Here is a 10800-nt window from a genome sequence, read left to right on the forward strand (position 1 = left end):
ATTGCCACCAGCTGTCTACTTCAGACAGAGGAGGCCACACCAGGCCAGGCAGGGAGCAGAGCAGCAGGCTGGGTTTTAGTTTGTGTGGTATTGATTTTGTTTTGGTCTCTTTTACCCTTTTTGACCTCAGCAATTTTGTTTTGTCAGTTTGGGGTTGGACTGTAGTTTTGGTTAGGCAGCCTTTACCAGGGAGTTGCTGACTCTGACAGTTAGTCTTGGCAAAGTGGTGTGCACTTTCTGGGAGATATGCTCTGCTCAACGTGTCTGCCAGTAACATGTCTTTGCCTGGGACATACACAACATTCAGGTCATATTTCTAAATGCGTAGCATCATTCTTTGGAGTCTCTTTTGTGCGGTTAACAGTGGTTTTCCAACTATGGTCTCTAAAGGCTTATGGTCAGATTGGACGGTGACTTTGCGACCATAGGTGTACTGATGAAACTTCTCGACATTGAAAACCATAGCTAAAAACTCCTTCTCATTTTGAGCATAACCGCGTTCTGTTTGCGTGAGTGCTCTGCTTGCATATGCGATGGGCTTACCCTTCTGAAGGAGTGCATCACCCAAACCTGAGTCTAATGTGTCACATTGCACCACCAGATCATCCTCCGGGCTGTAGTACTTCAGGGTAGGAGCATCTGTAATGGTCTGTTTAAGTTTCTCAAACGCATTTTCATGTTGCTCTGTCCATTCCCATTCTGTGTCTTTATGGGTCAACTGTCTTAACACTGCACATTGGTTGGAAAGATGTGGGAAAAACTTAGCCAGATAATTAGCCATGCCTGGCTGTCTTTGTACTACCTTCACATCTGTGGGCCTCAGCATTTCTTCAATGGCACGCATCTTGTCTGGGTCGATTTTAAGTCCATTCGCTGTGAGGCGATGTCCAATGTACGTGCACTCAGTTCGAACTTTTCTGGGTTCAGTTTGATGCTTTTTTTGTTTGCATCGTTCCAGAAATTGCCTCAACTTTGCATCATGGTGCTGGATGGCTGCTTCCTGGCTTTTACCTTGGCCTGTAAGAAGCACATCATCAGCAATAATGTACAGGTCTGGCAGCCCATGCAGAGCTTGGGTCAGTTTTCCCTGGAAAACCTCAGGTGCCGGTCTAATCCCCATGGGCATTCTAAGCCATCTGTAGCGCCCAAATGGAGTGGAAAAGGTAGTCAGGTAACTTGACTCCTCTGCAAGCTTCACATTACAAAATCCATTCTAACGTCACAAACTGTAAACACTTTTGCCTTAGACATGTCTGGAAGTAAATCCTCAATAGTTGACAATGGAAAGTGACTTCTTTTGAGTGCCTTCTTCAAGGGCTTTGGATCAATGCAAACTCTGGGTTTACCGTTCTGCTTTTGCACAACCACCATGCTACTGATCCAATCAGTGCTACAGTCGACTGGGGTGATAATATCTCTCTGCTCCAAATCCTGAAGCTCCTCCTTTAGTGGCTTCATCATGGCGACAGACACTCGTCACTTTGGGAGTTGCACTGGCTTCACACTCTTGTTCACTTCCATTTTTTATTCTCCTTCCAGACAACCGTCTCCTGTGAACACAACTGCAAAATAGTCCTAATTTGCTCAAAGGTCCATTTTACGCTTGTGTCCTCTCTTTTGTCAAAATGCTATGCATAGTCATAATGTTTTAATAGTGTACCTGTACTTGCCTCACTTTTACCAATCAGTGGCACAGGGCTGTCTTTGTCTACCACCTGGAACTCCAACTGGTACAGTTTTTTGGTTTCTGGGGTTCCTCAGCTTCACTTTACATTTACCCAGTGTTTTCACTTTGCTACCATCATACATCACTAACACAGAGTTTGTTTCATCAAGTTTTACATCTTTGTTTAGTAGGTCAACAGTTAACACGTTACATGTGGCTCCACAATCTATTTAAAATCTGACCATCTTTTAGTCTAAGAGCATGTTTGCAAACAGATTAGTGTCTTTCGTTTTGTTAGAGCTTGCAGGGTTCACAATTTCACCTTGTGCCTCATCTTTAATACACAAAATATCTTTCATATTCTGTTACATGGTGCGCCGTTTTCTTCTTTCGTGTGTCAATGCGGGCTTTACACTTTGCTGCAAAGTGGTTCTGTTGTGGAAAAATGTTGAATCCGATGGAAGAGCAGACACATCTTAAGATTAACACAAGTGTTTAATAACAACATCAGAAAAAATACACGCGGTGCACCTGAGCGTGCAGGGAAAGCTCTGTTAGAGGGTTCCAACGAACTGACAAGATGCAGCCTCTTTATAGGGCTCCTCTCTACATTTGTCTCTGGGTCCACAGAAGCCTCTGCTTCCTGTATTTGTCTCAGGATCAACTTGTTATCTGTGTCTTAACAGAACCAGCATTTATCTCGGGGTCAGCAGAAGCCTCTGCATCCTGCATTTGTCTCGGGGTCAACGTGCTATCTATATCTTAACATCAAACACTCCCTACGTTGGAATTCGAACGAACTGCAGGCTGTTTTAGGCATATGAGAATACATTCAGAGGCATGTGTTAATGTGCCCACTAGGTTCATTCAGAGGTTAAAATTAAAATTAAATCAAAAATATTCTCTTACAGTTTTCCTTGCCACACTTCTTGCATTTTTTCCCAAACGATGGACATTTTTGTTTGCTCCTCTCATGCGTTCCACCACAACACTTGCTTTCCACTGTGCTTTCTTTGTCTCTCTTTGTCTGGTGACGGTGAGTAGATCTGTGTACAGCGTGAACTTCCTCTATTGCACCAGCTTTGCAGTTCTCCTGGGATAATTCAGCCACTCTGCAGAGTTGAATACAAGTGTCCAACGTCATGGCTCTTTCTCTCAGAAGCCTTTCTCGCATGCTGTCATTGTTGATGCCACATACAATCCTGTCTCGGACGAGTGAGTCTCTCAAAGTGCCAAATTTGCACGTTTTAGTGAGCAGTTTCAGTTCAGTCACATAACTATCAATGGACTCACTGATGCCCTGATTTCTTGTGAAAAATTGATACCGCTCCACTGTTTCATTCATCGTGGGACTGCAGTAGTTGTTAAACTTTGTCATGTCATCCACCTTCCAGTCAGACTGCGGCCTGTTCCCCATTAACGTATCCAGCAGCTCTCTACCACTTTCACCCACCAGATAACGGAAGAGAGTTACTCTCTTACCCTCCTCGTCTGGGGCAACCGTCAATCCAACATAAAGTTGAAACTCATCCCTCCATGTCTTCCATGTTTTTGACAGGTTGTTGGGAGTCCAGACACTGCGTCTGTGGAGTTTTCAGTCCATCCATCCTGCTAGTTTGTGCGATGCTAGGTTCTGCTAACTGTTAGCACTTCACCGTCTTCCCCGGTGCCTCCGCAGCAGATGACGCAAAAAACACTCAAAAAATTCGGGCAGAGTTCTGTACCGCTGCCACCATGTTAAAGTGCGTGTTTTCACACAAAAAAAACAGTCCAGCTTCGTTGTATTATCCCAACTGGGTCGGCATTTATTGAAACCTTCAGCATGGATTCCTCACTCACAGGCCTCACTTCCTGCTCTTCAACATGCAATGACAAACCGTTATCGCCCTCTAGTGGCGGATCCATTTACTCAAACAAACAATATACCATATTGTTACAACCGTGACAACAAGCCGCATCACAGATAAAGTAGTCAACTTTTTGTGAAAAAAGAAGCTAAACCCAAGACATAACAAGAATGAAGTACTAAATATTGATTGAATATTTATTTCTTTTGTAAATGACCATGGTGTAAGCGGGATAATACCCTCCGAAGTGTGCATTATGAGAATGAACGCACTTTGCGGAAGCAACCGTCCTCCGCTTCGCGTCGGAGGGATCAGGCTTCCGAGTCGTGCATTAATTTCTATGCACATGTATTATCCCTTAAGTAACATCCGCCATGTTTAAAAACATGAAACATTAATAAAAACATACATCGAAGAACCAAACTAGCATGATACTCGTGAGTTGCTAGCACCCACTTTAGCACGCACTTCACGGTTCCCAGTCGGATTTCTCTCTATTAAAATGCGATTCCTGTCCTGTGATGATTCCTCTGCATCGGATTATTTTGCTGTCAAGGTTTTTGCAAAACACTGCGTCTTCTTTTGTGGTTCTTTTTGTACTTTTTCGTACAGTCATTACTCAAGAAGACTCAATGCATAGTGATGTCGCATGTCTGTCACGCCGTATGTCACGTGATTTCCAATCCAGTATTACATATCATTGGATTCTCCGTGTTCGCGGATGCCTCCGGTCTCTAAACACCCAGAACTAAAGGTGAATACTGTAACCACTTATGAACATTTTGGGCAGTAATTTGTGGGGTCTGGCAGTTTTAGATGACTTTTGGGCTGGTAAACCATGTCCTCTGGTCTGACCCACACAAAGATAAGAGGGTGAAGTGCAATAAATGTGAATCTGGATTTACAGCAAAATTTAACAAAATAAAATAGACAAAATCCTGGAGGGTGTAACATACTTTATAAACCCTTTTGTGGACAGTGTCAAGTGCTTTTTTGTGTAGTGTGTTGTGATTGCTGTAGTTAAACGACAACGTTTTTATTATGACATCAAAGTGAGGTTTTGACTGAAGAATGTTGTATGTTTAGGTTATATTTTCAAAATTGTGTTTGATGTTTGGTTAAATGCTTCAGAAAATGTGTTTTAGCATTTGGGAAAAACTGTAATAAGAATAAAATAAAATGATCTGGTGGGCCGGATATAATTACCCAGAGGGCCGGATCCAGCTGGACTTCAATAAGTGTTTAAAATCACTTTTTGACAATCTGCTAACTGAGTAGCTCAATGCAGAGGATGGTTCATGTGACCATACTGGAGGACAGATGAAATGTGAGCACAGCAGCTGCAGCAAAGAGGGAAATTAGAAACAAAAAAGATAATCCAGTGTTCAGGAAGCTTAAAAAGAATATAAACACATTCCCATTTCTAACGAGGTTGAGATCTTTGTTTAAACGCTTTTAAAGATAACAATTATTTTGACATGAAAAACTGTTGTAATAATTTCAACATCAGAGATGACAAGCTTATGTGCTGCAACAAAAACAAAAAAACATTGAATGCCTTAGGAGGAGACAAACCTAACAAGCTACCATTTTTATTCACATACATATATCTTAAAATAATAAATTATCTCTGGATGATATAAAAACAAAAAAAGGGTCAATAAACAACAATTTGATAAGTAGTTCTATATCTTTTTTGTAACTGTGGCACCTTAAACCAGCAGGTAAATTTCATGAATGAGTGGCGTTACCTTGGCAACCTCACACTTTCCTCTAGGACAGGGGTATTTAAGTCCAGGCCTCGAGGGCCGGTGTCCTACATGTTTTCCAACCAACCTTCCATTGAAGCTCCTTATTGGCTGCTAATTTCCAGGATCAGGTATGTTTAGCCAATAAGGAGCTTCAATGGAAGGTTGGTTGGAAAACATGTAGGACACCGGCCCTCGAGGCCTGGACTTGAATATCCCTGCTCTAAGAAACAGTGCTACAGGAAAAGTTGCTACTCTACGCCACAAAAGGCAATAGAAAATCAAATGAAACATTTCAATTTTTCCTATTTGTAGCATCCACATTCATGATGCTCATCGTCCTGTTTGGCTTTTACAGCTTTTGAAAGACAAATTATTTCACAAAAGACTTTCACAGCAAATGCAAATTCGTTTAGAGGCATGAAACATATAACAAAATAATACAAGTGCAATATAAAAAATCAAGCATAAAATGTTTTTTGTCTTTTTTTTTAGGCAGAGATCCCATGACATCAGACAAACAAAAAGAAAAACAGTCCATCTGGAACAGAGCAAAAACCTGTCTGTCTTTCTGTGTGCCTCCACAGCTGTAGGAGGCTGTAACAGGGTCTCAAAAATTAGTCTCATTCGCTCCCCGCTTTGAAATATTTTCCAGGAAATCTTTGCTCCCAGGGTGATGCAGAGAAGATGGAGACAGGTGTCGGATGCTTTTCTTGTTCCACTTCAGCGCTTCAATCAGTCAGCTGTTTAGTCAGTGTAACTTTTTAGTCCCATTTCTTCCTCTTCATATCTGAAGAAAAAATATTTTCTTTTTTCTTTTGGAGATATCCTCAGAACCATGTTGTTGTATCATGTTGGAAAGCAGAGTGTCCCTGAACATGTGAAGCTTCCTGTTCTGCTGGTTAGTTACAGACAAAGATTAAATTCTTGTTGAATCTGCAAGAAAAAAACAAAAAAACAAGAAGAATTTCAATGTAGTGAAGCTCAGCTTCAGAGTATCTTGATGGTTCTAGAATGGTTTAATGCACTAATACTGTACGCTGGAGAAAAATCTGTCATGATTCGTCTCTGGAAAAGCCTCTGCTGCAGTTCATGTGAACAGCGTCCGGTCAGAAACCTCAAAGGCTAATGTTTACAGTCTGATTCCAAAGGAAGTTTTATTTCTAGGAAATCTACAGGAATCTCTCCACCATATCCAACTCGTTCAGCTATATACATTTTATATTATAACTATTGGGGATGGGGGGGGTTGAAAAGAGGTGGGACTTCTGGATGTATTTTGATTGGCTTAGCCAGGGGGCGGGGCATCGGTCAAAGGTTTGATGGAAGGTGTATCCCTACATCTTCTCCCCGAGCTAAAGTTCAAACCTGAAGCTTAAAGGGGCCATTCAATGATTTTCTTAAGCCTTTCAGAGTTAATTATATCCATGTAAATGATCATGTTTTACCTTTGGAACACTAAAAAATCCATTATTTGTGAAATATGAGTTATTTTTGATGACTCTTTTCAAACCAGGCAGCAAAATGATTTCATCTCTGAGGCTCTGCCCTTCGCTCCCAAAGGGTACCGCCCACTTTATGATGTCACCCTAAAGCCCTCCTTGTCAGCGTGTCACCCATGAAAAGAAAAACATAAGATTAAATAATAATAATGATATACATACAGTGCAGTTCGGGCGTTTATCCCCAAAATTTGACTCAGACAGAATGGTGATGTTAATGGGTTCATTCTGCTTTCATGCGGATCCCTTTACCTTTCTGCCGTGGCTCAATAATCAACGTTTAAACCAGTTCTCTCAATTTTCCATCCATCAATCTTCTTGGCCGCTTCTTCCCTTTCGGGGTCGCGGGGGTGCTGGAGCCTATCCCAGCTACTGATGGGTGAAGGCGGGGTTCACCCTGGACAGGTCGCCAGTCTGTCGCAGGGCCTCAATCACACACCCATCCACTCTCACATTCACACCTAGGGGCAATTCAGAGTCACCAATCAACCTATGAAGCATGTTTTTGGACGGTGGGAGGAAGCCGGAGTCCCCGGTGAAAACCCACGCATGCACGGGGAGAACATGCAAACTCCACACAGAAAGGTCCCAGCCGGGATTTGAACCGGGGCCTTCTCGCTGTGAGGCAAGAGCGCTAACCACTGCGCCACCGTGCAGCCCGTTCTCTCAATTCTCCACCAGGAAATAGTCTGCTCCCGTTCTCCTGCCATCTTCCCGATATCCCCGTCTGCTTGCACCATTCTCGGATACGCTCAAAATCGATCTCAACATGTCATGGAGATTCCTCACAGCCTATAAGCTCCTATGCCACCGCACCAATTTTGAACGCTGAACTGAATGAGTGAGGAATAAACATAATAAGACACTTAAAGCTCAAAGAGTTGTTTTTCATAGTATGGCTCCTTTAAAAGTCAGATGAGGTTGAATCTGGCCTCCAGCTTTTTAGCTTCCCCTTTGACAGTTTTCACTTCAGAGAAAATCTAAATCACATTCTATGGTTTCTACAAAAATCAAGTGTGCAAATAAATTATAAATCAACTGCAGTTTTTTTTTAATAGAAAGATAAATCCTATCTTCAAAAGTAAGAGGGAAATTGGAAGCTAAAAAGAAAAAAACGTCTGACGCATACTTGTCTGCTTAACTTGCGATACTTGAACCTGTTGAAAAGGTCGGACCTGTTTTTAACTTAAAACTGGATTTAAGTGCAGCTGACTTCAATTTATTCAGTATCAGGGTAACTATTGTCTCTATATATATTGGCGTCCAACATGGAGTTGTTTTGGGAGGCAGTTTTAATTCTGCGAGCCAAAGGAAGCAGCTGTGTTCTTTTCTAAGCTGCTTGACAAATTATCTCTGCCTTCCAGAGGGGAAATCGGAAGACCCCAGTTCCAAACCTTAAATTTCAAAATTATAAACTGAAAATGGATCAGGCGAATAAAAAAAAACGGTCATTTTCTACGACATGGTAGCACGAGGTTGACCTCTGAGTTGTTGTCGGGACTGTTGGTGTGGACGTTTCCACTTTCTCCTGCTCCTCCTTACAGCCCTGTTGCTACTCTGTCCTGCACAGGAAAAATTCCTGAGAAGACACGAAGCCTCTATTCATTTATGTGAGCCTAAGAAAGAGAGTGAACTGACTGTGTCATTCCAAGACCAAAGAGCTGTCTAAGGACACCAGAAACAACATTTTTGACCTGCACCAGTCGGGGAAGACTGAATCTGCAATAGGTTAGCAGCTTGGTGTGAAGAAATCAAATGTGGGAGCAATTACTAGTAAATGGAAGACATACAAGACCACTGATAATCTCCCTCCATCTGGGGCAAGATCAAAATGATCACAAGAACGGTGAGCAAAAATCACACGACGGACCTAGTGAATGAGCTGCAGAGAGCTGGAACCAAAGTAACAAAGACTACCATCAGTAAGTCACTACAAACCCAGCAGTGGCAGACGTGTCCTCCTGCTAAAGACAGTACATGTGCAGGTCGTCTAAAGTTTGGTGGATGATCCAGAAGATGATTGGGAGAATGTCCTATGGGCAGATGAAACCAGAACAGAATTTTTTGGTAAGAACTCTACTGTTTGGAGGAGAAATAATGCTGAGTTGCATCTAAAGAACACCATATCTACTGTAAAGCACGGGAGTGGAAACATCATTGTTTGGGGCTTTCAGCAAAGGGACCAGGACGACTGATCTATGTAAAGGAAAGAATGAATGGAGCCCTGTGTGGTCAGATTTAGAGTGGAAACCTCCTTCCATCAGCACTGAAGATGAAACATGGCTGGTCTTTCAGCATCATCCCAAACACATTACCCGGGTAACGAAGGAGTGGCTTCCAGTCTCCAGAACCCGTAGAAAATCTTTGAAGAGAGTTGAAAGTCTGTGTTGCCCAGCAACAGCAACAAACATCACTGCTCTAGAGGAGATCTGCATGGAGGAATGGACCAAAATACCAGAAAAAGTTTGTAAAAACCTCAGGAAGACTAACAGAAAATGTTTGACTCCTTTCATGACCAACAAGGGGTATAAACCAAACTACTGAGATGAACTTTTCTTATTGACCAAATATTTATTTTCCACCATAATTTACAAATACGTTCTTTAAAATGTGATTTTCTTAGTTTTTTTATTTTGTCTCTCATGGTTGAGGTCTACCTATAACTGATGGCCTCTCTCATCTTTTTGAGTGGGAGAACTTTCACAATTGGTGGCTGACTGAATAGTTTCTTTGCCCCGTTGTATTTGCTAGTGGATGAAACATGAATCTTTGAAAGGCTGGTGTGTGTGTGTGAGAACTTTGAGGAGCAGTCAAATCTGTGTGAGTTCAGGAATGTTGGTCCCGGTCCAGAGTTTGGTTAATGGCCACAAAGTAAAAGCAGCAGAAGAACTGATGTTTGGCTCAGGAACAGCAAAAACCAGGTGCTTTTCATGTAGAGACGCCACACCCCAACCACACGCGGTAAAACACAAAACAAGTAAACCACAGATGTGGTGCAGTCAAAAGGAAAATCAAATCAACATGCAGTAACATGAGATCGCATTTGGAGTGCAAGTGAAAGAATGTTTGCCGATACAGTGTGCCTGGTGGGGGTAACTACTGTTTCAAGTAAACCCTTGCTGGCTGTGCTCTGTTCAAACCTCGCTTTGTTTACCAGACAGCAGAAGAGACAGTGGGACGTCTGCCCAAATCTGTCACTCTGACCTGAGTTTCTGCAGCAGTGCTGGGTTTATGAAGGGATGCTTTGTTCTCTTCACCCCAGAATAACTGTTATCAAGAGGCTCAGCATGGAGTTCGTCTGCTGTTGCCTCAGCTGAGAGAGCTGGAGCAGCATCTATGGCCCGCCTGGCTCACACAGATGACAACAAGGAAGGTGGGAAAAAAAGCTTACAGAGCAGACATGCTCACTGCACGCAGGACGGAGTTTTAAAGAAAGGCTGAAAAGTTTAATATCTTGAGGTTTTAAACATTTAAATGCACGTTCAGCCTCAAAAAAAGTTATTTTATCCAGTTCAAGATCTTTGTTGGGTCTCAAGCTTTACATTTTCAGATCTAATGATATAAAATCTTAGTCACAAAGAATAAAAAGGACATTTTACAGAAAAAAAGAATGAAACGGAGAAAGTTTAAATTGTCAAAACAAAACCAAAAGGAAAACAGCAGCATGCTTTTAAGTTGGAAGGTTATATGGTTGAAACCTGAACATCTGGAACCCAGAGATGGCCAAACATGTCTGTTACTCAACAGTAAAGTCAATTTAGAACGCTGGAAGGAGTTTTAAACATCTAAGATTCCCACACTCCAGCTTTTCCCAATACAGAAGATTGCATAACAGATTTGTAGTGCATGTTAAGACAGACAGTGTGTACACACCTTCACACACAGTCACACATGGAGGGCAGCATGGAAATCTGGAGCAAAACCTGGAGCCATTTCACTTGTATTGATACTACAACGCAATAATGTAGAGTCTGCAGGAAAATAGTTCCATATAGAACCACTTCCACAACAAACCTATAGACCCCTGAGAGAACCTT

At 42.1% G+C, this 10800-nt stretch overlaps 1 protein-coding gene and 1 long non-coding RNA gene across 2 annotated transcripts in view; one reads left to right on the plus strand and one right to left on the minus strand.

Annotated features, from left to right (window-relative positions):
• Nucleotides 1-5447: 5447 nt before the first annotated feature.
• The window catches only part of LOC112146694, a 50494-nt gene continuing 45141 nt past the window's right edge, over nt 5448-10800 (minus strand). The window contains exon 13 of the mRNA XM_024272658.2: nt 5448-6197. The gene's annotated coding sequence lies outside the window, so the exon portion shown is untranslated. The remainder of the gene's footprint in view (nt 6198-10800) is intronic.
• Nucleotides 9579-10800, plus strand: part of LOC112146700 — a 5194-nt gene continuing 3972 nt past the window's right edge. Inside the window, exon 1 of the long non-coding RNA XR_002919302.2 lies at nt 9579-10136. This is a non-coding gene — a long non-coding RNA (uncharacterized LOC112146700). The remainder of the gene's footprint in view (nt 10137-10800) is intronic.

Source organism: Oryzias melastigma, linkage group LG8 (assembly GCF_002922805.2).
Source record: "Oryzias melastigma strain HK-1 linkage group LG8, ASM292280v2, whole genome shotgun sequence".
NCBI classification, from domain to species: Eukaryota; Metazoa; Chordata; class Actinopteri; order Beloniformes; family Adrianichthyidae; genus Oryzias; species Oryzias melastigma.